This window comes from Eretmochelys imbricata, chromosome 23 (genome assembly GCF_965152235.1).
Source record: "Eretmochelys imbricata isolate rEreImb1 chromosome 23, rEreImb1.hap1, whole genome shotgun sequence".
NCBI classification, from domain to species: domain Eukaryota; kingdom Metazoa; phylum Chordata; order Testudines; family Cheloniidae; genus Eretmochelys; species Eretmochelys imbricata.
This window is the reverse complement of record NC_135594.1, coordinates 5,410,614-5,436,967: the sequence shown is the minus strand read 5'-3', so window position 1 is coordinate 5,436,967 and position 26,354 is coordinate 5,410,614.

Genomic DNA, 26,354 nt, shown 5'->3' with positions numbered 1-26,354 from the left:
AGGGGCCAGCTAGCCCTGTTCAGTTATCAGGGCCAGCTGGGAAGGGAGCCAGTGGTTATAAAAGCCAGCCAGGGGTCAGCACTGAGGAGCTGCAGGTGGCCGTAGTGAGGTGGGCTTCTGCCGTCTCTGTCCCCGCCCCGCTCTGTGTGCGTGTCTGTGTGTGTGTGTCTCCTTGCTGGAGGGGGTGAGTCCTGCTCTGTGTGTGTGTGGGGGGCTGAGTGTGTGTCCCTGCTGGAGACAAGCCCTGCCCTGTGAATGTGTGTCCCCGTCCCTGCTGGAGGGGGTGAGCCCCGCTCTGTGTGTGTGTCTGTCCGTCCGTGTCCGCATGCATGCGTGTGTGTGCGTGTGTAGCTGCAGGTGGGTGATGCAGCTGTGGGGGGGCGCCCCTGGGGGTAACACCCCGTGACGGGCGGTTGAGCTGCTTTTTCCTTTTGCCCTGAGGCTTTTCTGTTGAAGGACAAACCTGTTGCCCAGCCAGTGCCTTTGGCAACCAGCCCTCCCGGCCCGAGCTACTCAGGCAACGTCTTACGAGCCCCTTTGCCACAAAGCAGCCACCGCAGCCCCATTGCCACCAGTGGGATGTGTGCGCCGAGCCGCGGGGGGGCAGCTGCTGCTCATCGTGGGCCATCATCATCCTCGTCGCGGCGCAGGGCAGGGCCTGTCCAAACCGCAGCTGAGATTCAGAAATGACCAGTGCTGTGAATGATTCGTATTGGAGTAGTGCCGAGGGGCCCCAAGCATGATGGACCAGGCCCCCATGGTGCTAGGCGCTGTACGTTTTTATTGCTATTAGGTGTATTACGGTAGCACTGAGGAGTCCTGGTCCTAGCCCAGGTTCCCATGGTGCCCGGCGCAGTATGTTTTTATTGCTATTAAGTGTATTACGGTAGCACCGAGGAGACCCGGTCCTAGCCCAGGCACCCATGGTGCCAGGCGCTGTATGTTTTTAGAGTCCTGACAGCTGATCCCTCTGCTCTAACCACTAGACTGTCGCCCTAGAGCTGGGGCTGGCGCCCAGGCGTCCTGAATCCCAACCTGTTGCTCTGACCAGCAGGGAAAAGAACCCAGGAGTCCTGATTCTCAATCCCCCTTGCTCTCTCTACTCAGCAAGCCTCCCTCTCACACAGCTGGCTAGTTCATGGGGCTCAATGACTCCATTGGTTTTGCATCCCTTAAGACACAAAGCAAGGGGCCCCGGCTGAAGATGGCAAAGGGGGGGTTCTCCCTGAGCCCCCAAACTCCCTGGCAGATAGTGCATTCTGGCCATGTGCAGCTGCATTATCAGAACCATCTGGCCCTAGTTCTGCGTCATCTCTGGCTCTGCTCCCCACAGAGCTCGCAAAGGGAATGGGGTTACACAAGAAGGGGTTGGGGCTGGCTGGTGGTGGCGGTGTTTCTATAATGCAGCTCTTTCCTTCTGGAAGCGGCCTGGTTTCCTATCAGTGACTTGGGGGTGGGGTGCTCTGAAAAGAGTCCAGATGGAGCTGAGCACAGCTGTTGGGTCCTGTCTGCTGGAGAACGACCGAGGAGCCGCTGCTGGAATCTGGATCCCGCATCGGGGTCAGGGATGGTGAGACGTAGCACTCAGATGGTCCGAGGCAGGAGGAACATCCCATGCTGACCACAGAGCCTCAGTTAGTAGCTGGGGAAACTGAGGCATCCACAGGGGACAAGGTCACCCATCAGGGCCAGGAATAGAGCCCAGAGGTCCTGATTCCCGGCCCCTCCACTCTAACCCATTAGACCCCACTCCTCTCCCAGAGGCGGGCATACCAAAGGAGCCTGGCTTCTAGCTCCCCCTCTCTAACCACTCGAGCCCACTCCCCTCCCAGAACTGGAGACAGACTCAGGAGGGGGTGAACCTGACTGACACCAACAAAAGTTAAGAAACCTAACGGCATTTTCTACACCAAGCCAACCCCAGTGCTCCCTGCTAGCTCCCCCTCCATTTCCCCCCTGCCACCCAATGCCAACCCCACTGCGCTACCCGCCCCCCGAGGTGCCTGTGCCCACGGGGCAGCAGAGAGCAGCTGTCAGTGATCCTGGATGCCGACAACGGGGTTGACTCAGCAAAACTGTCCAACTGTGCACCACATGGCCAGGCTCCACGGCACCCAGTGTTCACACACACGCCGACACGCTCCTCCTCTTGCAGCGCGACCCACGTGCCTAACACCAGTCTGCTTTCTACACACACACACACACACACACAGAGCCCCGATTCTCCTCTGGTTCTCTCTCTCTCACACACACACATACGCACACAGAGCCCCGATTCTCCTCTGGTCTCTCACACACACACACACAGCCCCGATTCTCCTCTGGTCTCAAACACACAGAGCCACGACTCTCCCCTAGTCTCACACACACACACACACACACACACACAGAGCCCCGATTCTCCTCTGGTCTCTCACACACACACACACAGCCCCGATTCTCCTCTGGTCTCTCACACACACACACACAGCCCCGATTCTCCTCTGGTCTCACACACACAGAGCCACGACTCTCCCCTAGTCTCACACACACACACACACACACAGAGCCCCGATTCTCCTCTGGTCTCTCACACACACACACACAGCCCCGATTCTCCTCTGGTCTCTCACACACACACACACAGCCCCGATTCTCCTCTGGTCTCACACACACAGAGCCACGACTCTCCCCTAGTCTCACACACACACACACACACAGAGCCCCGATTCTCCTCTGGTCTCTCTCACACACACACAGAGCCCAGATTCTCCTCTGGTCTCACACACACAGAGCCACGACTCTCCCCTAGTCTCACACACACACACACAGCCCTGATTCTCCTCTGGTCACACCCACACAGAGCCACAACTCTCCCCTAGTCTCACACACACACACACACACACACAGCCCTGATTCTCCTCTGGTCACACCCACACAGAGCCACGACTCTCCCCTAGTCTCACACACACACACACACACACAGAGCCCTGATTCTCCTCTGGTCACACCCACACAGAGCCACGACTCTCCCCTAGTCTCACACACACACACACACACAGCCTCGATTCTCCTCTGGTCACACCCACACAGAGCCACGACTCTCCCCTGGTCTCACACACACACACACACAGAGCCCCGATTCTCCTCTGGTCTCTCACACACACACAGAGCCACGACTCTCCCCTAGTCTCACACACACACACACACACAGCCCCGATTCTCCTCTGGTCTCACACACACAGAGCCACGACTCTCCCCTAGTCTCACACACACACACACACACAGCCCCGATTCTCCTCTGGTCACACTCACACAGAGCCACGACTCTCCCCTAGTCTCACACACACACACACACACAGAGCCCCGATTCTCCTCTGGTCACACCCACACAGAGCCACGACTCTCCCCTGGTCTCACACACACACACACACAGCCCCGATTCTCCTCTGGTCACACCCACACAGAGCCACGACTCTCCCCTGGTCTCACACACACACACACACACAGCCCCGATTCTCCTCTGGTCTCTCTCACATACACACACACACACACACACGGCATCTGCAAATTCCAGGAAGGCTTGAAGGAAGACTCATGGGTGGTTCAGAGCTAGTGGGAGTCCTGCAGAATGGGGAGAATGTTAGCTGAGTGCCACAGGAACGTTCCCCACATCATGAGACACTGTTTACAGTGGGGGCGGCCTTCCCCAGGGAAAATCTGTAGCAAATGTACTGCAGAGAGCAGTCCCAGACAGGGGCAGGAGCAAGATGGCTTAACAAGACTTTTCCACTGCCACATCCCAGGGCTTCGTGATGCTAAGAACAGCCAAGGTCCTCAACAGGCATCTGGTGAGGTTGGGTGTATCCAGCCTATGCAGGTTTCCCTGCTTGAGCTGCCTGAAAAGGGCCTGATTCCCAGAGTGGTGGGTGCTCAGCTCATCTGGAACATCAGGTGGCTTCAGCTGGGGGCCCCAAACACGACCGAGCGCTGGCTGATGTCCCTCTGAATGGCCACCCAGAGCGGAAACAGTCTCAGATGTCAGGCCTGTGGCCTTTTCCTGCAGCTACCATAGGAGAGCAGCAGCCATGAGCTAAAGAGCAGAAAGTCACATCCTCACATGCTCCCTAAATCCCACTAAACCAGTGTAGAATTGGCCTGTTTAGAAGGCTCCTGTCCTAACGTAAGGGGACTGTTGCCCCCTTACTAACAGTCAGTGGGGTGTTTTGGTTGGCTAGCTTCCCCCAGTACTAAAAGGGGGAAGGGTCGATGGGGAATCAGGATGCTGAGACTGACAGCCCCCAGGAACTATGGGGAGAGGCCAATGCTCCAGGTCAGCCTGAATGACAGGGCGAGCAGGCTAATCAAGGCGTCAGGAGGCCCCATCCTCCGTGTGAGCTGGAATTGCCGGGGTCAGACAGCGTGGGGCCGAGCTAAGGAGAAAGCAGGGGCCCGAGCTGAGCTGGGGAGCAGAGCTGGGCCAGATCCAGACGGACCAGAACAGCAGCCCAGAGAGAGCAGGCCTGTCCTGGGAGCAGAGCTGCAGCAACCAGAGCCAGAGGGGCCAGAGAAGCAGCCCAGGGCGCTGGAGGCAAAGCAGCAGAGACCGAGTGGTGCAGCTGGGGCTGGAGCAGTGCGGAGCTGGGTGCGGTGAGCAGCTGGGGAGAGCGAGGGGGGACCCTGGGCAGCAGGCCCAGCACAGGGAGACGTCTCAGCCAAGAGGCTCTGCAGGCCAGACTTGGATCGTAGCCCCAACAGGGCGGGGGCGACATTGGGCAGAAGGGTCTTAGCACTTAGAGCCTGAGAGCGTCAGGCCACCACCAGGGCGCATGTCCGACCCACAGCCTCCCTGCAGCCCAGCCAGGGCCTGAGAAGGGCCCTGGGACTTACGAGGAACAGACTGTGAGCTGCCCGGACGTTCCAGAGACGCTGTTTGTGATGTTCCCTGCCACAGAGCGGGGTGATGTGTTTCCTTGAACCTTTCCCATTATTCCTTATTCTTTTTAAAATGAATTGTTGATTAAATAACTTGCATTTGCTTTAACTTGTATGTAATGGTCAGTGGGTCAGAGAAGTGCCCAGTGCAGAGAGAGTACCCTGGAGTGGGGACACCCTAGCGCCTGTCCTAGGTGACCACAGCAGGGTTGGGGGTCAAGCCCTCCAGGAATCCTGGGCCCAGCCTTGTTGGGGTTACGAGGACTCTGCCAGACAGGAGAGTGGAAGGGGAGCCCTCAAGGGCAGGGAGGTCACTGGGTAAAGGAAGTGGGAGCGAGGACTCAGAGCCTTTCGCTAGCCCACTTAACCGGGGTAGTGCAGAAGCTAGGAAAGTTCCCCACAAGCGCGGGACTATTCCCCCGCTTACACTAACAGTACCCACTATCACCAGACAAAGAAACAGACATAGGTGCCAAGGGAATTAGTGGGTGCTCAATACCCACCGGCACCCCACGGATCAGCTCCTCCACCAGCACCTTCTGTCCGCTGGTGATCAGCTGTTCAGCCGCGGGCAGGAGGCACTGCGGGGGAGGGAGAAGGAGGGGCCAGGCAGGAATGGGCGTAGCAGGGGCAGGAAGACGTGTGGCGGGGTGAGGGCTTGGGGGAAGGGGCGGAGCGGGGGCAGGGCCCGGGGCGGAGCGGGGGTTGAGCCCCCCTCGGAAACTGGGGAAATTGATGCCTCTGGAAATAGATCTTAAGACGTTTAAAGAAAACTTAGTTTGGTGGCATTCTGTCTGGCAAGGAATCACTTATCAACAGGGTGAGTGGGAAATCTCTGCTTCTTTATGGTCCCTACTTCACTCTTGTTGATCTATCTGGTTTTTGGATTGTTTGTCTGTTGCATAAATAATTTTTCAAGATTTAAATCAACTAAGGGAGTGGGGTATGATTGGGTAAAGAATTGTTTCAGAATATGTTAGGATTGGTCAAAGAATTATTCTGTAAGATTTTAGGGAAATGATTGGTTCAGGGAGAGCTGAGCAGAACTCAAGTTTCACTATATAAACTGGGGTCCAGCTGGGAAAGAAAGGGAAAGAAACGAAGAAGAAGAAGAAGAAGAAGAAGAAAAGACATGGAAGATGATGAAGAAGAAGGAAAACTCATCTTCAAGACACAGCCCAAGATCAAAACTGCTAGAATCTTCTGCACGACTGTGACCAGAACCCAGATGAGCCTGACCTTGCCTGGCCAACAATGAAAGTCCGCCTGCATGATCGAGCTGTGTGAGCACTGTATGCTTAGTGAGTGTATTCTGCTTGGTGATTGTTAATAAATAGAGATTATGGATGTTACTGTGTAAGGCTTTTTCACTGGGAAAAGGCCCTGAGCCCTAGGAACTGGGTAAGGCTTGAGGTGCCTACATTAACCAGGTTACGCCTTGAGTTCATGGAAGGGTAAAGGTGGGGTGTCCCAGAGTGTGTGGGTAACAGAAGGTGTCCACACCCAACTCTCGCAGGTGGGTTGATCCTGGCTCTCACGTTGACTTGGGGCCATAGGTCATTAGGCAAACATCTGGAGAAACTTTACCGATGAGATGCAAAGACTGGGGAGATTGTAAGTGCCCAGTGAGCCACCAGTTCTTCCACCGGCTTTGGAGGAGCTCCCTTGATGATGTCTCCAACGCTGGTCTGGTGGGGCTGGAAATGGCTGGGCAAGTCCTGGCTTCATGCCATCCGTGTGTCCTGCGGGGCTCAATCGCTCCCTCTGTCTTGGTGTTGGTTGCCCTGTCTCTGACATGGTGCTGATGGCCTCTTCTCTGCTTAGATTCCTCTTCACGCCTGTCATGGGTGATGTGAGGCAGCCACCCCACGGTCAGGGAACAGGTGCTGTCAGGGAACAGGGGCTATTCGCCCCCATGCTAGCCCTGGAGGGGTTAATATAGGCAAAAGAGGCCAATTAGCCAGAGGCTGCACTTGGAGGGGAGCTTGGATGCCTGACAGACTCAGCAACTGCAGGACGGGGCATCCGACCATGTGGCGAGCTAATCCCCAGATGGACCAGTAGGAGGTGCCGGAGCGGGACGAGGCCATGCCCCTTTTACAAGGTGGGAAACAAAAAATGCCCCTGGGGAGAGAAGGTGAAGACAGCCCAGCCAGGAGGTCAGAACACAGCATTGGCGTGTCCCACCCTGGAGGGGGGCTGGCAGCTCCCCAGCCAGATCAGATAAGGTGGAGGGCTCACCTCCCCATCCCACGAGTCGGTGACCACACCCAGCGTTGAGTCGGAAGCCAGGAAAACAGCCCGAAGCAGAACAGCTCACCGGCTTGCCTTGCGTTCTTGTCGCGGTTTGTAGGGCTCCCGGCAGAGTAGCATCTAAGCACCTCGCAAGCACTAATGGTTTATTCTTGTGACACTCACGTGAGTGGGGAGAATACCCCGTCTGTCTCTGCCTGTGAGTGTTTTGGGGCAGGGACTGTGTCCCACTCTGGGTCTGGGCAGCGCCCGGCACAATGGGGTCCTGATCCTAGTTAGGGTCTGTGCAGCCACTGGCAAGGTCAGGACCTGGGCAGTGCTCAGCACAATTGGACCCCAATCTCAGTTGGGTCTGGACAGTGGTTGGCGCAATGGGGCCTTGATCTCAGCTGGGGTCTGTGCAGCACCCGCATGATGGGGGCCCTGATTAGGTCGGGGTCTGAGCAGCGCCCGGCATGATGGGGCCCTGATCTCAGTTGTGGCCCCGATCTCAGCCGGGGTCCGGGCAGTGCCTGGCTCTGTGGTGCCCCGATCTCGGCCGGGGTCCGGGCAGTGCCTGGCTCTGTGGTGCCCCGATCTCGGCCGGGGTCCGGGCAGCGCCTGGCTCTGTGGCGCCCCGATCTCAGCTGAGCCCTCTGGCTGTTATCCCAATATGGTAAGGGAAAGGCCCCTAACCCCGGCTCATTCAGTACGGCACTGTAGTTCTTGGCTGGGCTCCAGCACATTCCAGAGGAGGCTCGAGCGGACGGAGACGGATTCGTGCATGCTGCCGGAAACTGTGGAAACCAGACAGCTTGCCGGCCCACGCGGAGTCTAGAGACGACCAGCCCGGGGGAGGATGAGGGGCCAGACGGTGTTAACCGGGGACATGCCGCGGACAACGTTCTGACTTGGAACCGCCTGCAAAGTGCCTGGCCTGGGCTGTACCTGCTCCATAAGTAAATAGATGCCTAGCAGCTCTCTGCCGCTTGGGGTGAAAGCTATGGTGGTAGTTTGGACCTACAAAGCCCTAAGTGGCCTGGGATCTCCCTGAGAGACAGCCTCTCCCTCTGGGCCATCCTGCCCGGCTGGGGTCAGGGGGGAGATGCAGCGGCCAGGCGATCTCCATGGAGAACAGCTTGATTTTACTGCCCTCCAGGATAGGCTGTAAGGCCCTTTGTCTCCCTAATCTACCCCGCAACCCTGCCCCCAAGCCCTAGGCCCTGAGCCCACCACCATCCTCAGGGCCTCTCACACCCCAGCACCCCTGACTGCCGGCTCTCCATCCCAGCAGCAGCGCTGGGTCGACCCGTGGCTCCTTCTGGCAGCGCTGGTGACAGACAGGGTGTCCTGCAGCCCCCGGGGCTGCAGGGGGAAGGCGGGATGATCCGTGGGGCTCTCCTTGGGTCCTGTGTGGTGGGCAGGAGGTCTCCCCAGGCTGGGATGGGGGCGGGAGTGGGTATCTGCAGGCTGGAGGATGGGAGATGAATGGCCCAGGATATCTGCCCAAGTGCCAGCAGCCCCACCCGGTGCATGAGCCCTTCATCCCCTTCTTTGCTCCCTGTGCACAGCTGGAGCGGGTGGACCCACTCCAGACTGGAGTGGGGGGGTACATGGGGGGCTGGGAGCAGCAGCAGTCTCTGGCTAAGTTCGAGACTCAAATCCCCGAGCTAGGTAGGAAAGGAGGAGGAGCTGGCAGCAGACTGAGCCTTGGGTCACGGTGTGGGTGGGAGAGCTTCCCCTGGGGGGAGGAAGGCGCCGGTGTGGGAGGAGGGTATTTCACAGGCTGACTGGCCCTTTAAGGGGAGATGGTCCCAGCCCCTCCAGCGACTGCTCGGCTGCCTCCCAGCAGAGGTCGTGGGGCTAGGGCTCGGGGATGGCTTGAAAGCACCCGGCCCTTATGGAGGCCAAAGAGAACTCAGCTGAGCCGGGAGGGTCTTGCAGGAGGGGCGGGAAATGCCTCTGGGAATCACAGATGAAATCGCTGATTTTGCCTTTTTTTGCCCACTGTTCCGTTCACCCAATACATTGTGCTCGGAGGCTCGGGCCCGGCAGCAGACTGGCCCAGCCCGGCTTCTCCCGGGCTGGAGAGGCAGCTGGCAGCAGCCAAGTGACATTCCTTTTCCTGCGCCCATGTGGTGAGTATTGCTTATTAGGTGTATTACGGTAGCGCATCTGCACCCCAGGCCACAGGTGCCGACTTCTACTCGTGCCGGTGAGTGCTTGACCCCCACTCTGCCCCCAGCCCCGCCCTGACTCCACCCCATCCTGCCCCCTTCCACCCCTTTCCCAAAGTTCCCGCCCCAACTCCACCCCCTCCCTGCCCCTATTCTGACTCGTCCCCAAATGCCCACCCCGGCGCCGCCTCTCCCCTGCCTCCTCCCCTGAGCACGCCATGTTCCCGCTCCTCCCCCTTCCCTCCTGGAGCTTGCTATGCCACCAAACATCTGTTTGGCAGCAGCAAGCACTGGGAGGTAGGTGGAGGAGTGGGGATGCGGCGTGCTCAGGGGAGGAGGAGGAGGAGGTGGGGCGCAGGGGGGGAACTTGGCTGCTGGTGGGTGCAGAGCACCCACTAATTTTTCCCCGTGGGTGCTCCAGCCCCAGAGCACCCACAGAGTCGGCGCCTATGCCCCAGGTGTGGGCCCCACTGTTGTCATAACTGAGCCTGCATATTTATTCCAGTTGTGAGCTCAGCTGTAAAAAGCATGAGGACGTTCCAAAGAAGTCCCACTAATTTATGATCACAAAAGCTGGTGGGAGACAGAAAACAGGAATTAGCCGACACAAAACAGCTCCTGATAGAACTCCCGGACTGGGTTAAGTCTGTGCCCGACGACCAAGAAAATGTAAATCTGGAAGCCAATGAACCGAAATTGGTGGGTCGGAAATTCTGCCAGCTGTGTCTCCCCCCACAGCAGAAGCCATGCCGTGCCAGGCTGCTGTGGTGCCCTTGCCTGATTGGTGGACAAAATAATGAGGGGAGGGGCTATTAAACAAAGAGACTTTGTGGGCACAATACGGAAGCACAGACAGAGGTTACTGGAGTGAGTGTCACTCTAAGTTTCAAAGGGACTGCCAAGGTCACCTAGTCTAAGATGCAGGATTTTATGTGTCTAAACCATCCAAGACAGCCTCTTTTGAAAGTCTCCAGGGAAGGAGCTTCCACAACCTCCCTGGGCATCTGCTCCATTCTCCTATTGCTCGTACAGCGAGGGAGTTTTTCCTGAGATTTAATCTAAATCTGCTGGGCTGTTGTTTGAACCTACTGCCCCTTGTCCTGCCCTCTGTGGCAGGGGAGAACGACTTTTCTCCATCTTTTTTATGGCGGCCTTTCAAATATTTGAAGACCATCACTGCGGCTGCCCCCCTTCCTCCCGTTTCCTGGGACTCTGGACTTTCGTCACCCTAAATCTAAGATGTTCTGAACAGACTGGGCCAGAGAGAGGGACCCAGATGACACCGTGACCCCTGCTGGTGCCGGCTGAATCCTCAACACCATCCAAGTGACTGACAAGGTGGGTGAAGTGTATTTTTTACTGGACCAACGGAAGATATGACCTCACCCACTTTGTTTCTCTCTTATCCTGGAACCAAGAAGTTATAACAGGACTCCAAACCATCTAAGAAACTGTCAAAGGGAGTTTTTCCTTCTAAAACTCTCTCCTGCTAAGGGGAAGTAGGGATGCTGTTAAAACAAAAGCCTTATTTAATACCTGACATTGCAAATGCTGTCACTGTTTTTAGAAGATGTCTTTATCTTTAATAAAAGGTTACAGGACTTTTGAATGGCATGGTTGCCATGCGACGAAGCAGGCTAACATCTCTGAATACCAAACTCCAAACCTTGTTGGCCACGATTTAATGTTGGCCAGTGACTGGGGTGTGTTAATACCCTTGGCCCACATATTCCATCTAAATTAATACAACAGTGCTGTCCATTTCTGTTGCGGATAGGTAGGGCCAGTGTTTTCCAGCAATGAAAACAAACTAATTTCAGATTTTCAAAGCTGTATATTTTGGAAATATCAGATATGCATTATATTAATACCAAAAATACACGGCTCGACAAACCTGAGCAATGCGTAACCCTTTACGGCACCAAAATGCAGTAGCCTGCATTACACTGTTTACAGACACTTTTGAAATTGTTTTTGGCTACCGAAATTGTCAGTTTTAGAACATAACAAATGTATTAAGTGATCATCTTCATCACAATAAACATAAAACAAAATTCTTGCCGCACAAGACTCTGCAATGAAAATAAAAGTTGGGTTATTGCTTTACGCAACGCTCTAACAGCACAGGGAAATTTGGCATAATTACATTTCTGCTTAAAGTAAATTAACGTTCTATGGTATATCACCTGTAGCAGCATACAGATATTCATTGACACACGCTTAGGGCACATTACAACTCATTTGGCCATCTTCACGCTTTCCAATGACATACAGTGACATTGCAGGGTTAGCACTTGTCCAGATTTGGAGAAACCACGTTCAGCGTCAACTGAATTGCACGGGATTGCCAAAAGATCTCGAGCAATCTGGCTAAGTTTTGGCAAACGTTTGTCCATGCTTTTACCAAAAACAGGAGAGAGAAATGTCATTGGTATGAGGAAGTTCATTTACAATGCTCAGATAAACCTCCCACTCACCCACAGGTACAGAGTTTAGCAGCGAAATACTCCATCCCCAGCCACTGCAGTGGTGGGAGAGTACACAAACTCGCTTGAGATTAAGGATTCTCACATCGTGGGCAACCTGTGCTGGCTGTTTGTATTTATGTGCCCTGCAGTTTCTCTGCACGGCTTTGAAAAACTTGACACTTGAGATTGTCCAGTGCATGCCGTCCTGTGAATTGAAGCATTACTGGCAAATCAGATGCAAGGTTGTCCACTGCTCTTGATAATGTCGACTGTGCTTCAAACGTAAGGAGTGTCTGAACAAGTGGAGTTGCTCCCGCTTAGGTAAATTAAATTTGCCGCAAGCGATTGGCTCTGCAATAAAACAAGTAGCTCCTCTAAAACGGCAGTTGTGTCCTCCACGTCGATTTCCCGAGCAACGAACCCCTTGTTGTACTCCACACAATGCTTGTGATAGTCTATGGCTTTAAACCAAGTGTTCCACCTTGTTGCAACTGGTTCCGGAGGTAGTGTCGGGCTTTCAACTCCTTGGACGATAAGGTAGTCTCTAAAGCGAGCAGATCTGAGTGGGGGTTTCACAGAACAGCTTTTTTATGAGAGCGCACAGACGGTCCACTTCTGTATAGAAACGGTGCCAGCACTCGCCTGCTAAAGCTGTAATGTGTGCCCAGAAGGTCACAGGAAAGCAGTTGGTTAAAATGCCTCTTAACCTGTCTTTGAACGACGTCCACAGGTATTTTGCATTACCTGCCACATAAGCCCCGGCATTTGACAAGTCAATTTCATGTTGTAGAAGGGTCTTTGTAACAGCTTGTGCAATTGTGGAGTTGTTAACACGTCCCAACTCCACCATTTCGACGAGCGTGGCAGCAGCTGGACGACCGTCTGAAACCTGCATCCGCGGTATTAGAATATTTGCAACATGCCAGTGTAGGCTGTCTGTATAGTCATCCACAATGACAGCTACTGTCCGATCCTTCTGCTCAGCGCTCCGTTGTTGCTTGTTTAGCTCAAAGATGCGTGGGGAAGATGGACTCGCTTGTGGGACACAGCCCCCATTTCATACATGCTCGATTAGGGATTTTCGCATTTTGGGATGGTCCGTTTTTTTCTAATGGGATGTTTTGCCACTGCCAACGGCCTCCACCCGATCTCGTGCTATCTTTTCCCTGTATGTCTGGTTTTCCTTTCTGCGTGCGTGCACACTAGTAATTGTGAGCTGGGGCTTTGCTGCTGTCACGTCACCCTTCGTTTTCTGTTTTCCCCGTTGCTGCAACCCGACACGAAGCTTTCATGTGGCTGCCTCTGCAGCCCTTTTTCACATGGTCAAGCCCTTGGCTGAAAAACGGTACAAAATCACTTCCCTCCGCCCACATGGAGCACATCTTTCCTGAATTCTTTAACTCTCTCCTCAGGCTGAACCATTCTAGGCACTGGTAGGAAACGGCTTTGAAGAGCCGAAGCACAAGGTGAAAAACAGGAAGGAGTCGACTTTGAGGAGCCGAAGCACAAGGTGAAAAACAGGAAGGAATCGGCTTGCAGGAGGGTTGGGGAGAGGCTGTAGCTGTGAGGGAACTTCACTGAGCCTGCAAGCTGCTGGGCCACGGTCCAGCTGCGTGCGGGAGCGAGATGTGAGCCGGACGCATTGAGCCAGCTGTGTACTGGTGGGAAGGACAGAAGATAGATGCTGGGCATAGGGTTGTCAGCCCTCCCAGTTTGGCCAGGAGTCTCCCAGAATCAGGCTCAATCTCCCAGAGGCTACTGAAGCCAATCCAGGAGATTTTAGGCCGCTAAAAGTCCGTCTCCCTACCTGCCCTGGCTCCGTGCCGCTCCCAGAAGCAGCTGGTCTGTCTGGCAGCAGCTCCGAGGCGGAGGTGCAGCTAGGGGGTCTTCACAGCGCATGCTGCCCCCACTCCGATCCCCGACTCTGAAGCTCTCATTGGCTGGTAACCACAGCCAGTGGGAGCTGAGGGGGCGGTGTCTGCAGGCAGGGGCTGTCCGCAGAGCCACGTGGCCACCCTGAGTCTAGGAGCTGCTGTCGGACATGCTGTCGCTTCCAGGAACTGCCTGAGGTAAGCGCCACCCAGCCGGAGCCTGCACCCCAATGCCCCCTCCCGCACCCTAACCCCCTGCCCCAGGCTCAGCCCAGAGCCCCCTCCCCCACCCAAACTCCCTCCCAGATCCCACACCCCCTCCTTCACCCCCCCTGCACCCCAACCCGCTACCCCTGCCCAGAGTCCCCTCCCGCACCCAAATTCCCTCCCAGAACCCAACACCCTGAACTGCTTCCTGCACCCCAACCCTCTCCCCCAGCCCTGAGCCCCCTCCCACACCCCCTCCTGCACCTCAACCCCCTGCCCCAGGCTCAGCCCAGAGCCCCCTCCCATACTCCAAACTCCTTGGCCCCAGCCCAGAGCCTACACCCCCTCCCGCACCCCAACGCCCTGCCCCAGCCCAGTGAAAGTGAGTGAGGGTGGGGGAGAGTGAGCGACGGAGGGAGGAGGCTGGAGTGTGTGGGGAGGTGGGGCCTCGGAGAAGGGGCAGGACGGGGTGTGGCCTTGGGGCAGGGGGGCAAGGCAAAGGTGTTTGGGTTTGTGCGATTAGGCAGGTGGCAACCCTAGCTGGGCCCTGAGGGCTAGAGCAGTGGAGTAGATTAACACACAGGCCCACGGGGCCGTGCCCAAGGTCCCCAGCCAATCTGGGCGCCCCGGGAAAATCTCACGATGCTAGGGCAGCAGGGGCGCCGGAACGGGGCAGGGCCCCATCACTTTTTACTGGTCACTTTCAGGCAGCTACCTTCCCCCCCCCCCCGCCCCACCCCGTAGGGCAGGGCGCCCTCTGCTCTGCTGGCTCTTCCGCGCCCGCTTGTTGTTTTCTTCTCGCCGCCAGCGGTGCCGGGCTCCCCCTCCATCGGGCGGCCGGGGCTAGGCGGCGAAGGAAGAGGGGGAACACCGCCTCCTGCCGCGTCTTCTCTAGCCCCGAGCCGCGGGGGATAGGCCCACTCCTACAGCCCCGAGCCCGAGCTGAGCCCCCAGGACACGGGCTGCAACCTGCTGCCTGTCAGCGACGGGGAGAACATAGACGGTAAGCGGGGGGGGGTTGGGGGGGACACGGGCAGGCAAGGGAGCCGGAGAAATCCTCACGCAGCCCTTCCCCTGCAGGCTGGGGAAATCCCCACTGCCTCAACCCACGGGAGCAGCCTCCAGCGATATGCCACCCCCAGATGCACACGGGGCGCCAAATGGAAGGAGGCTCTGCTGTCCTGCTAAAGGCAGGAAACTCCCAATCCTCCCCCCCCCCCCCCCCCCGCACACGCCCTCTCCCTTGCCAATCACTTCCCTCCCCCAGATGTGACCTGGTCTCTCCCCTCCTCTTCCAGCCGCCCCCCCCCCCCCGTGTCTTTTGGTGTTTGCAAAATATGTGTAAGGTTTCAGAGTAACAGCCGTGTTAGTCTGTATTCGCAAAAAGAAAAGGAGGACTTGTGGCACCTTAAAGACTAACCAATTTATTTGAGCATGAGCTTTCGTGAGCTACAGCTCACTTCATCGGATGCATCTTTTTGCAAAATATGGGGTGAGACAGAGGCTTTTTTTATGCCTCCATCTGCAGTTTCGAGACCTTTGGCTGCCCCTATCCCTGCCTCCCTCAAGGCAGCATTATTTACCGCATCTTAATATGTCATGAGGTAGCCCCATTTACCCCCACCTGCACCCCTGCGACGCTGGTGGATCCCACTTCCCCATGCACGTGGTTCACAGCATAGGTGCTGACTCCCGGGGTGCTCCGGGGCTGGACTAGTTTTACCGCAGGTTAGGATTATTTTTCTAATTACATAAGAACATAAAGAACGGCCATACTGGGTCAGACCAAAGGTCCATCTAGCCCAGTGTCCTGTCTTCCGACAGTGGCCAGTGCCAGGTGCCCCAGGGAATGAACAGAATCGGTCATCATCAAGTGATCCATCCCGTCGCCCCTTCCCAGCTGCTGGCAAACAGAGGCTAGGGACACCATTCCTGCCCATCCTGGCTAATAGCCATTGATGGACCTATCTTCCATTAATTTACCTAGTTCTTTTTTGAACCCTTTTATGGTCTTGGCTTTCACAACATCCTCTGGCAAGGAGTTCCACAGGTTGACTGTGCTTCATCCCCCTAAGTGCAGACCCGATGCCCCGGAGCACCCGCTTCGGGGAGCTCGTCCCGTTGGCGGAGGAGCGGTGTCACGGCAGAAATACCCGCTTTTGTTTGTTTTAAACCTGCTGCCTATTAATTTCATTTGGTGACCCCTAGTTCTTGTGTTATGAGAAGTAGTAGACCATACTTCCTTATCTACTTTCTCTACACCAGTTGTGATTTTATAGACCTCAGTCATATCTTCCCTTAGCCATCTCTTTTCCAAGCTGAAAAGTCCCAGTCTTTTATTAATCATACGGAAGCCGTTCCATACCCCTAATAATTTTTGTTGCCCTTTTTTGAATCTTTTCCAATTCCAATCTCTCTTTTTTGAGATGGGGCGACTACATCTGCACACAGTATTCAAGATGTGGGCGTACCGTGGATTTATATAGAGGCAACATGATATTTTCTGTCCTATTATCTATCCCTTTCTTAATTATTCTCAGCATTCTGTTCACTTTTTTGACTGCTGCTGCACATTGAGTGGATGCTTTCAGGGAACTATCCACAATGACTCCAAGTTCTCTTTCTTGAGTGGTAACAGCTGATTTAGACCCCATCATTGTATATGTATAGTGTGATACAGCATGGTCAGAGGGCAGCAGGAGAGTGTTAGAAGGGAGCCTGTAGAGGGAAGAAAGTTTGCTATAAATTAATTAAAGCACCTAAAGCCAATTAAAGCACCTGAAGCCAGTCACATGATAAACCCCCCCTGCTTCAATCAGACAAGAGGAGGAGTTGATTGGTGTTGGAGCAGAGAGCAGTTTGAAGGGAAGCAGAGGAGAGTTTGGAGAAGTGCTGCGGTGGACTAAGAAGACCAAGACCCTCGGTAAAGGGACACCTGGTTGGTGCAGAGGGAGGGCAGGAAGCCCCACAAGCTGAATGGCAGGAGAGGGAAGTAGCCCAGGGAAGGAACCGCTAGTTCTAGTGTTTTACCGCTATCCCTAGGGCCCTTGGGCTGGGACCCGGAGTAGAGGGCAGGCCCGGGTCCCTCCCTCTCCACTCCCCTCCTCTAGGACACTAGTGTGGCAGTTAATACCCCAGTTCAGGGGCAAGAAACAGTGCCCTGAACCCCCCGCCAAGAAGAGAAAGCGCGAGACCCATCATATTAGTGCCGGCAATTTGCCACAATAGTTAGATGTTGCTTTCCAATGTGCATTACTTTGTATTTATCAACATTTCATCTGCCGTTTTGTTGCCAGTTTTGTGAGATCCTTTTGTAGCTCTTTGCAGTCTGCCTGGGTCTTAACCATCTTTAATAATTTTGTATCATCTGGAAATTTTGCCACCTCACTGATTACCCCTTTTCTAGATCATTTATAAATACGTTGAATAGGACGGGGCCCAGAACAGACCCCTGGGGGACACCACTATTTACCTCTCTCCATTCTCAAAACTGACCATTTATACCTACCCTTTTTTCCCTATATTTTAACCATTTACCAATCCATGAGAGAACCTTCCCTCTTATCCCGGGGCAGCTTACTTTGTGTAAGACCCTTTGGTGAGGGTCCTTGTCAAAAGCTTTCTGAAAATCTAAGCAAACTCAAAGAATTCTAGTAGATTGGTGAGGCATGATTTCCCTTTACTAAAACCATGTTGACTCTTCCTCAACAAATTATGTTCATCTATATGTCTGACAATAGTGTTCTTTATTATAGCTTCAACCAGTTTGCCCAGTACTGAAGTCAGGCTTACAGGCCTGTAATTGCCGGGCCACCTCTGGAGCCCTTTTTAAAAATTGGCGTCACATTAGCTATCCTCCCGTCATCTGGTGCAGAAGCTGATTTAAATGACAGGTTACAGACAACAGTTAGTAGTTCTGCAATTTCACATTTGACTTCCTTCAGAACTCTTGGGCGAATACCATCTGGTCCTCGTGACTTATTGCTGTTTAATTTATCAATTTGTTCCAAAACCTCCTCTAATGATACCTCAATCTGGAACAGTTCCTCAGATCTATCACCTAAAAAGAATGGCTCAGATTTGGGAATCTCCCTCACATCCTCAGCCGTGAAGACCGATGCAAAGAATTCATTTAGTTTCTCCACAATGGCCTTATCGTCCTTGAGTGCTCCTTTAGCACCTCGATCAGTCAGTGGCCTCACTGGTTGTTTAGCAGGCTTCCTGCTTCTGATGTACTTAAAAAAAAATTTGCTATTACTTTTTGAGTCTTTGGCTAACTATTCCTCAAATTTTTTTTGGCCTTCCTAATTGTATTTTTACATTTAATTTGCCAGTGTTTATGTTCCTTTCGGTTTTCTTCACTAGGATTTAACTTCCACTTTTTAAAGGATGCCTTTTTGCCTCTCACTGCTTCTTTTACTTTGTTGTTTAGCCACGGTGGCTCTTTTTTGGTTCTCTTACTATGGTTTTTAATTTGGGGCATACATTTAAGTTGAGCCTCTATTATGGTGTCTTTAAAAGGTTTCCATGCAGCTTGCAGAGATTTCACTTTTGGTGCTGTACCCTTTAATTTCTGTTTAACTAACCTCCTCCTTTTTGTGTAGTTCCCCTTTCTGAAATTAAATGCTACACTGTGGGGCCACTGTGTTGTTTTTCCTGCCATAGGGATATTAAATTTAGTTTCGTTACTTTCTGGAATTGCGACTGTTGCCTTTCAAACATCTTTGCTTCCACAGTAGAAAAACTGGACTGTAACAGGATCAATGGGGGGGAAAATGTGTAATGGACAGTGTGCCATCCCCCTGGGGTACAACCTAGCCTGTGGGACCGCTGAGTCCCCTTAAACTCTCCAGCCTGGGCTGTCTCTCACAATACTATGCTAGTGATAAGCAGCAAACCCCTCCAGGTGCTGTGATCGCTCAGCCATCACCATGTGGAGACACACACCTAGCTGGGTTGCACGAATGCTCATGAATTATAAACAGGGAGACTCTAGTCAATGCCCCCAGCCTCAGCCTTGCACCCCAGTGATGTACCATCTGACTCTGCTCGAGACCTTCTCTTGAACAAGGCAAACTCAGTAATGTTTGGTGGACTGCACCAGCTTGAGCAGATTCCCCAAGCACTGTAGAGAAACTGACTGGTAAAGATAAAACACTAAAATCCATTTATTGACTGCAGAAAGAGAGTGGTTAAGTGGTTATAAGTGTTAGGCATAAAGGTGAAAGTTGGTTACATATGAAATAAAAATAAAATCTCAGTCTAAATTCTAAACGTTATCAGACTAAGCAAGACATGAATCAGACAGCTTTTCTCACCCCACAGGCAGGCTCCAGGCTGAATTCTCTTCTCAGCATGGGACCAATCTGCCCAGTTCAAAGTCTTTTTGTCTTCCCAGTGATCTTCCAGGCTTTGAGATGAGGGAGGAGAGAGGCCAAGAGGTGATGTCACTGTCCCTCTTTTATACTTTTTTCCAGCTGCTAGAAAGAGCCTTGCTGTATCACAGGGGTTCGGCCACCTCTGTCATGTACCATTTGGGAGAGTGGATTCTCCTTAATGGGCCATCAATGGCTGTCTGGCTGATCTTGATGTAAATCTGTCTTGTCAGTGTCAGTTGCTCCTTTGTTGCCACTGAAAGGCTGGCTGTGGGCTGTAGTAGAAAGAGAACCTGAGACATAAGGCCTTGTATAAGAGGCCTGGTGAGAAGCCTGAGGCCTGAACTAAAGTAAGTTTTCAACTTACCACATATTTCAATGACAGACATATAGCACTTCTTCATAACTTCTTATACAATGGTAGTACACACCATCCAACAGGATATTAATGTTCAATAGATCAAGACTTTTCAAATGATACCTCTCAAGGCATACATTATACAATACACATCACCATCATGTCACGGTGATGAATATGGGGGTTCCGGGATGCTATTTTGAGGTACAGAGTGTCACTGCCAGGTTTAAGAAAATTGAAGGAGATGAAAGAACCACTTGTTGGCCTCTGAACGACTCAGTGTTTTCCCCAGGAATTGTAATTAGGGAGGGTGTTGGAATATTCAGGGGGGGTAAGGGCTGACGAGGATTGAGACCGTGAGGGCGAAGGTGGGCTGTATGGCACCAGAGTAAAAACTGAAAAATGTTTCCCGACCATTTTATTAGATTTAACTCGTGTTATAAAATCATCACAAAAATTAAAGTTGGCTACTCAAGCACTATATCTACATCCTTCTTGGTTTCTTCTTGTAATTTTGCACTCTTTGGTGTCTTCTTGTGTGTCCGGTACTTCCAGTCCTTCATGATATGCTCATGATCCAGCAGAAGGTGACTTGTTTCAGAACACAGAATTCTATTCAATGAAGTAAACGAATGCTCAACTGTAGGTGTTGTGACTGGGAGTAGCAAGAGATGAATTCCTACTTCTTTCATCCCAGAAAACATAGCACAAAGATTGAGTCGAACCACTAGTGATGATAAAGAAGTTGAAGTTAAATCTTCATTCATTCATCGTATGCTATTCCACTCTTGTGTTCAGAATTCTCTACTCTGTCCTGATCACATGGCAGCCCTATTGCTGGTAATGCCCCACTCCACTCAACTGTTGGTGTTTTATAAGACAGGCATCTGTAAAAGCTACGTGGAGGTTGAGTAGAATCCAGAAATTGCTATTGTAGATTTGTAAGAATCAAGTCTGTGTACTTTTTCAGCTGGTTTAATAAACACTTCTTGTCCTCTTCACTTAAGGAGTCAATATAAGTACTTTCATTAGTCAACTTCTGGATTGAAGTCTTTTCTTCTTCCAGTACATTTTCAATGGATAGCTCTCTGGTAGATCCAAGGGTAGCTTCTATTGCTGGACAAAGATTGACTACTGTTGTAGCAGATGCCTGCATGACCTGGTTTAATGACCCAAGTGGTTGCAACTGTAGACTTACAAGAGAGAATGGCCATAGTCTTCTCTGAACTTAGTAACAAAAGTAGTCCACCAGCCTCACTACTTAGATCTGTCCTATCTTGGTGGATGCTTCTCAAAGCCAGTAATAACAGCTGCAGTAATTTTAAAACAACAGCCAAGAATTGCTCATAAGAAAGCCAGCAGGTTTTCCCAGGTTGGACTAATTTGAACTTCAATCCCAGTGTATCTTCTATTTGTTTCCAAGACGTTCAGTCCTTTTGGACTCTTGCTGAATAAAAAGAGTATAAAAAAGCCATTAAATTTATGGCTTTTTAATGTCTTTGAAGATTCTGCAGCTTGTACTAGCGCTAGCTGGAGTAGATGGCCTCTGCAGTGTGTAGAAAATGAATAAGGAAGTGTTATTTACCCCTTCGCTTAACACAAGAACCAGGGGTCACCCAATGAAATTAATAGGCAGCAAGTTTAAAACAAACAAAAGGAAGTATTTCTTCACACAACGCACAGTCACCCATGGAACTTTTTGCCAGGGATGTTGTGAAGGCCAAAATTAGAACAGGGTTCAAAAAAGAACTAGATACGTTCATGGAGGTTAGGTCTATCAATTGCTATTAGCCAGGATGGGCAGGGATGCAACACCATGCTCTGAGTGTCCCTAGCCTCTGTTTGCCAGAAGCTGGGAGTTGATGACAGGGGATGGATCACTTGATGATTCCCTGTTCTGTTCATTCCCTTTGAAGCACCTGGAAAGGTCACTGTCAGAAGACAGGATACTGGGATAGATGGACCATTGGTCTGACCCAATATGGCAGTTCTTACATAAAAAGTAATTATAATAATCAAGAAGTTTTGTACAGAAACTCTCCAAGATAATGACCTCTTGAGATAGCGATGATGTCAGATAATGACCTTGGCAAATAATGCATTTTAAAAATCTTGGCCTACTAGGAAATGTATATTTATATAAGGTTTCCAGTCACAAATCTAGCATTCTAGAGCAAAGTCACTAAAACATAGTCCAGTGCTCTGGCCGCTGTTGTTTGTCGTGCCACCGTTCACCCTACCGCTGCGTCCCCAATGGCCCTGCACTGTCACCTTCTGCTACCACCTGCCTCTGTGTCGGCCTATCGCGGTTCAACCCGGCTCTCAGTCATTTCAGCTCTCAGTGGGGGAACTTTGCGACTAGTGCAGGCTGAGCTGTCTCTTACAAAGAAACACTGTCCTGCAGCAGATCTAAGTACTGAGACAATACCCAGTGAAGTACAAGTTCCTGAGCAGCTTCATATGAGCCTTTCTTTTGGATGGTGACATGAAGGGGAAAGGAGTCCAGGAGAGCTGGCTGTATTTCAAGGAATCCCTGTTGAGGTTACAGGGACAAACCATCCCGATGAGTCGAAAGAATAGTAAATATGGCAGGCGACCAGCTTGGCTTAATGGTGAAATCCTAGCGGATCTTAAACATAAAAAAGAAGCTTACAAGAAGTGGAAGGTTGGACATATGACCAGGGAAGAGTATAAAAATATTGCTCGGGCATGTAGGAATGATATCAGGAGGGCCAAATAGCACCTGGAGCTGCAGCTAGCAAGAGATGTCAAGAGTAACAAGAAGGGTTTCTTCAGGTATGTTGGCAACAAGAAGAAAGCCAAGGAAAGTGTGGGCCCCTTACTGAATGAGGGAGGCAACCTAGTGACAGAGGATGTGGAGAAAGCCAATGTACTCAATGCTTTTTTGCCTCTGTCTTCACTAACAAGGTCAGCTCCCAGACTGCTGCGCTGGGCATCACAAAATGGGGAAGAGATGGCCAGCCCTCTGTGGAGATAGAGGTGGTTAGGGACTATTTAGAAAAGCTGGACGTGCACCAGTCCATGGGGCCGGACGAGTTGCATCCGAGAGTGCTGAAGGAATTGGCGGCTGTGATTGCAGAGCCATTGGCCATTATCTTTGAAAACTCTTGGCGAACGGGGGAAGTCCCGGATGACTGGAAAAAGGCTAATGTAGTGCCAATCTTTAAAAAAGGGAAGAAGGAGGATCCTGGGAACTACAGGCCAGTCAGCCTCACCTCAGTCCCTGGAAAAATCATGGAGCAGGTCCTCAAAGAATCAATCCTGAAGCACTTGCATGAGAGGAAAGTGATCAGGAACAGCCAGCATGGATTCACCAAGGGAAGGTCATGCCTGACTAATCTAATCACCTTTTATGATGAGATTACTGGTTCTGTGGATGAAGGGAAAGCAGTGGATGTATTGTTTCTTGACTTTAGCAAAGCTTTTGCCACGGTCTCCCACAGTATTCTTGTCAGCAAGTTAAGGAAGTATGGGCTGGATGAATGCACTATAAGGTGGGTAGAAAGCTGGCTAGATTGTCGGGCTCAACGGGTAGTGATCAATGGCTCCATGTCTAGTTGGCAGCCGGTGTCAAGTGGAGTGCCCCAGGGGTAGGTCCTGGGGCTGGTTTTGTTCAATATCTTCATAAATGATCTGGAGGATGGTGTAGATTGCACTCTCAGCAAATTTGCGGATGATACTAAACTGGGAGGAGTGGTAGATACGCTGGAGGGGAGGGATAGGATACAGAAGGACCTAGACAAATTGGAGGATTGGGCCAAAAGAAATCTGATGAGGTTCAATAAGGATAAGTGCAGGGTCCTGCACTTAGGACGGCAGAATCCAATGCACCGCTACAGACTAGGGGCCGAATGGCTAGGCAGCCGTTCTGCGGAAAAGGACCTAGGGGTGACAGTGGACGAGAAGCTGGATATGAGTCAGCAGTGTGCCCTTGTTGCCAAGAAGGCCAATGGCATTTTGGGATGTATAAGTAGGGGCATAGCGAGCAGATCGAGGGACGTGATCGTTCCCCTCTATTCGACATTGGTGAGACCTCATCTGGAGTACTGTGTCCAGTTTTGGGCCCCACACTACAAGAAGGATGTGGATAAATTGGAGAGAGTCCAGCAAAGGGCAACAAAAATGATTAGGGGTCTAGAACACATGACTTATGAGGAGAGGCTGAGGGAGCTGGGATTGTTTAGTCTGCAGAAGAGAAGAATGAGGGGGGATTTGATAGCTGCTTTCAACTACCTGAAAGGGGGTTCCAAAGAGGATGGCTCTAGACTGTTCTCAATGGTAGCAGATGACAGAACGAGGAGTAATGGTCTCAAGTTGCAGTGGGGGAGGTTTAGGTTCGATATTAGGAAAAACTTTTTCACTATGAGGTGGTGAAACACTGGAATGTGTTACCTAGGGAGGTGGTAGAATCTCCTTCCTTAGAGGTTTTTAAGGTCAGGCTTGACAAAGCCCTGGCTGGGATGATTTAACTGGGAATTGGTCCTGCTTCGAGCAGGGGGTTGGACTAGATGACCTTCTGGGATCCCTTCCAACCCTGATATTCTATGATTCTATGAGCCGAGGTTTTGGGTGGAGGTTGATTTTATTTCAGCCACCTGCCTTCAGGGAGGAGGTTTAATGGCTTCATGCAACTATCTTAACTGTAGGGCAGTGGGGTGACATCTCCAGTTTCAATGGGATTCACGCCAACTCGTAAAACCCCCATCTGAGCTTAGCCCATCATCCCCATACCACCTACAATGGTAACTGTCTGAAGAACAGAGACAGAAAGAAACAAATTGTTTAACTGGCTGCAGATGATACAATCAGCTACCTACATAATGTCTCTCACAAGGTTTTTTATATCATACAACAAAAACGCTTCCTGCATGATTTCCTGTCGGCCAGCTCTGATGATGCAATAAACCCTCTCCTGAGAACGTAGACTTTTGCTATAATGAACCTGTTTCCTTTCTAGTCCATGTCCTTGGGCCAGTGCCACCTCCAAATCATAAGCACTAGTGTCTGTTCCCAGTATGGAAGGGACTTGACACATGCACAGGGCATGACAGAAGCAGTCACCAGAGCCATTTTTAACTCTGAAGATGCCACGTCACGCTCTGCTGACCACTGAAATGGTGACCCCGGCTCACCCGACCTATGCGCTGGTTTTGCACAATCCACAAATAAACCTTCTATTCTGGGAGCAGAGTCCCACAAAACCCGGCACATCTGTGAGAGTCTGGGGAATTGGCCAGCTCTGACCAGCCTCAGCTTGCTTTCATCCGTGGAAATTCCCTCCTCTCCATTTGTGAGCCTGTGACAGTCAGGGTCCAGATGCCCCAGCAGGAGAATCATAGAATCATAGAAGATCAGGGTTGGAAGGGACCTCAGGAGGTCATCTAGTCCAACCCCCTGCTCAAAGCAGGACCAGTCCCCTGCTTTGAACAGGGGGTCTGAACCCCCCAAAATAAGTAATTGAATCAACTGATAATATACAATATTCCTGTATAGCAGAAGTGTATTGAGTGAGGTGCCATACAAAGACCGGTGACACACTGGCTAGGCATGTCATTGCGCGCTGTATGGGCGGGTTGTGTAGGAAGAGTTATGTATGTGTGCTGGAAATACGTTCTTAAAATGTGTTTGGGAGGCCGGGTGTGACCCTAGCCTGCCCGAGACATACCAAAGTAGATTCCCCATCTGCCCACTTCACAGGCAAAGGGCAATGTGATGGGCCAGGTGAACAAAGCCATTGTAACGAGACCTGTCTCTTCTCTTGCTCAGTATCACCGACATCTCTGTTTTCTGTTACAAAACTAATTCTTCTCCTAATACTAAACCATCTCTGGGCTGTTATATTGAAGTTCAAGTGGGGGTCCCCAGCTAACCCGGCAGGCTGGTGTGTGCATTGTGTCTTCGGAGGCAACCAACGTAACAATTTCTGTGAGCGTCACAGCGAGAGGGACTGGACGCTGCAGAGAGAGGTCTCCTGGGAACTCAGGCACTGGGGTTCACTGAATGTTGCCAGGCCAGGGTTAGACTGGCAGATTCTCGAGATGTTTGCTGGTGAGGCAGCCAGAGAAGTGTGGCAGGATGCTGACTCACAATCTAAGCACCAGCAAAGCTCTCAGTCCGATGTTGTAGCACGCACCAGGATATCGTCTAGGCATAACCGACTGGCTGAGAGGGGAAGGCCAAGTCATACCTTCTGCCATGAGCCTTACTGTGACCATAGTTCCTAAAGTAAACATGGGGCGGCCCCCCCACCCCCAAGCTCCATGCCCCATGCTGCCCACTGAGCTCCGCACAGCTCGGGGCTGGGGCTCATGGCTCCCCCGAGCTCCGTGCCCCATTCTGCCCACAGCTGAAGCTGAGGGCCCGAGCCCTGTGCCATCCGCAGCTGGGGCTGGAGCTGATTCCCCACCCCCACCCCAAGCTCCACGGCACCCAGAGCTGGGACTGGGGTTGAGTGCCCAAGCTCCATGCCTCCTGCGGCTGGGGTTCGGGCTGACCCCTCACCTCCACATTGCCAGGAGCTGGGGCTGACCCCCTGAACCCCGCTGCCCGGCACCTTGCGTCGCTGCCGCCCACAACGTTGCTTCGCACCCTCCTGGGGGGTGCACCTGACTATTTTTTGGTAGACTGGGCCTTTGTCCATTTGCTTTTGCCCATTTTTGTCTAAAAGGTTGGGATGGCTGGGATGGTGCCGGCTAAAACGGGACATAAAGTCACCCTAATTAGCCTCTCAA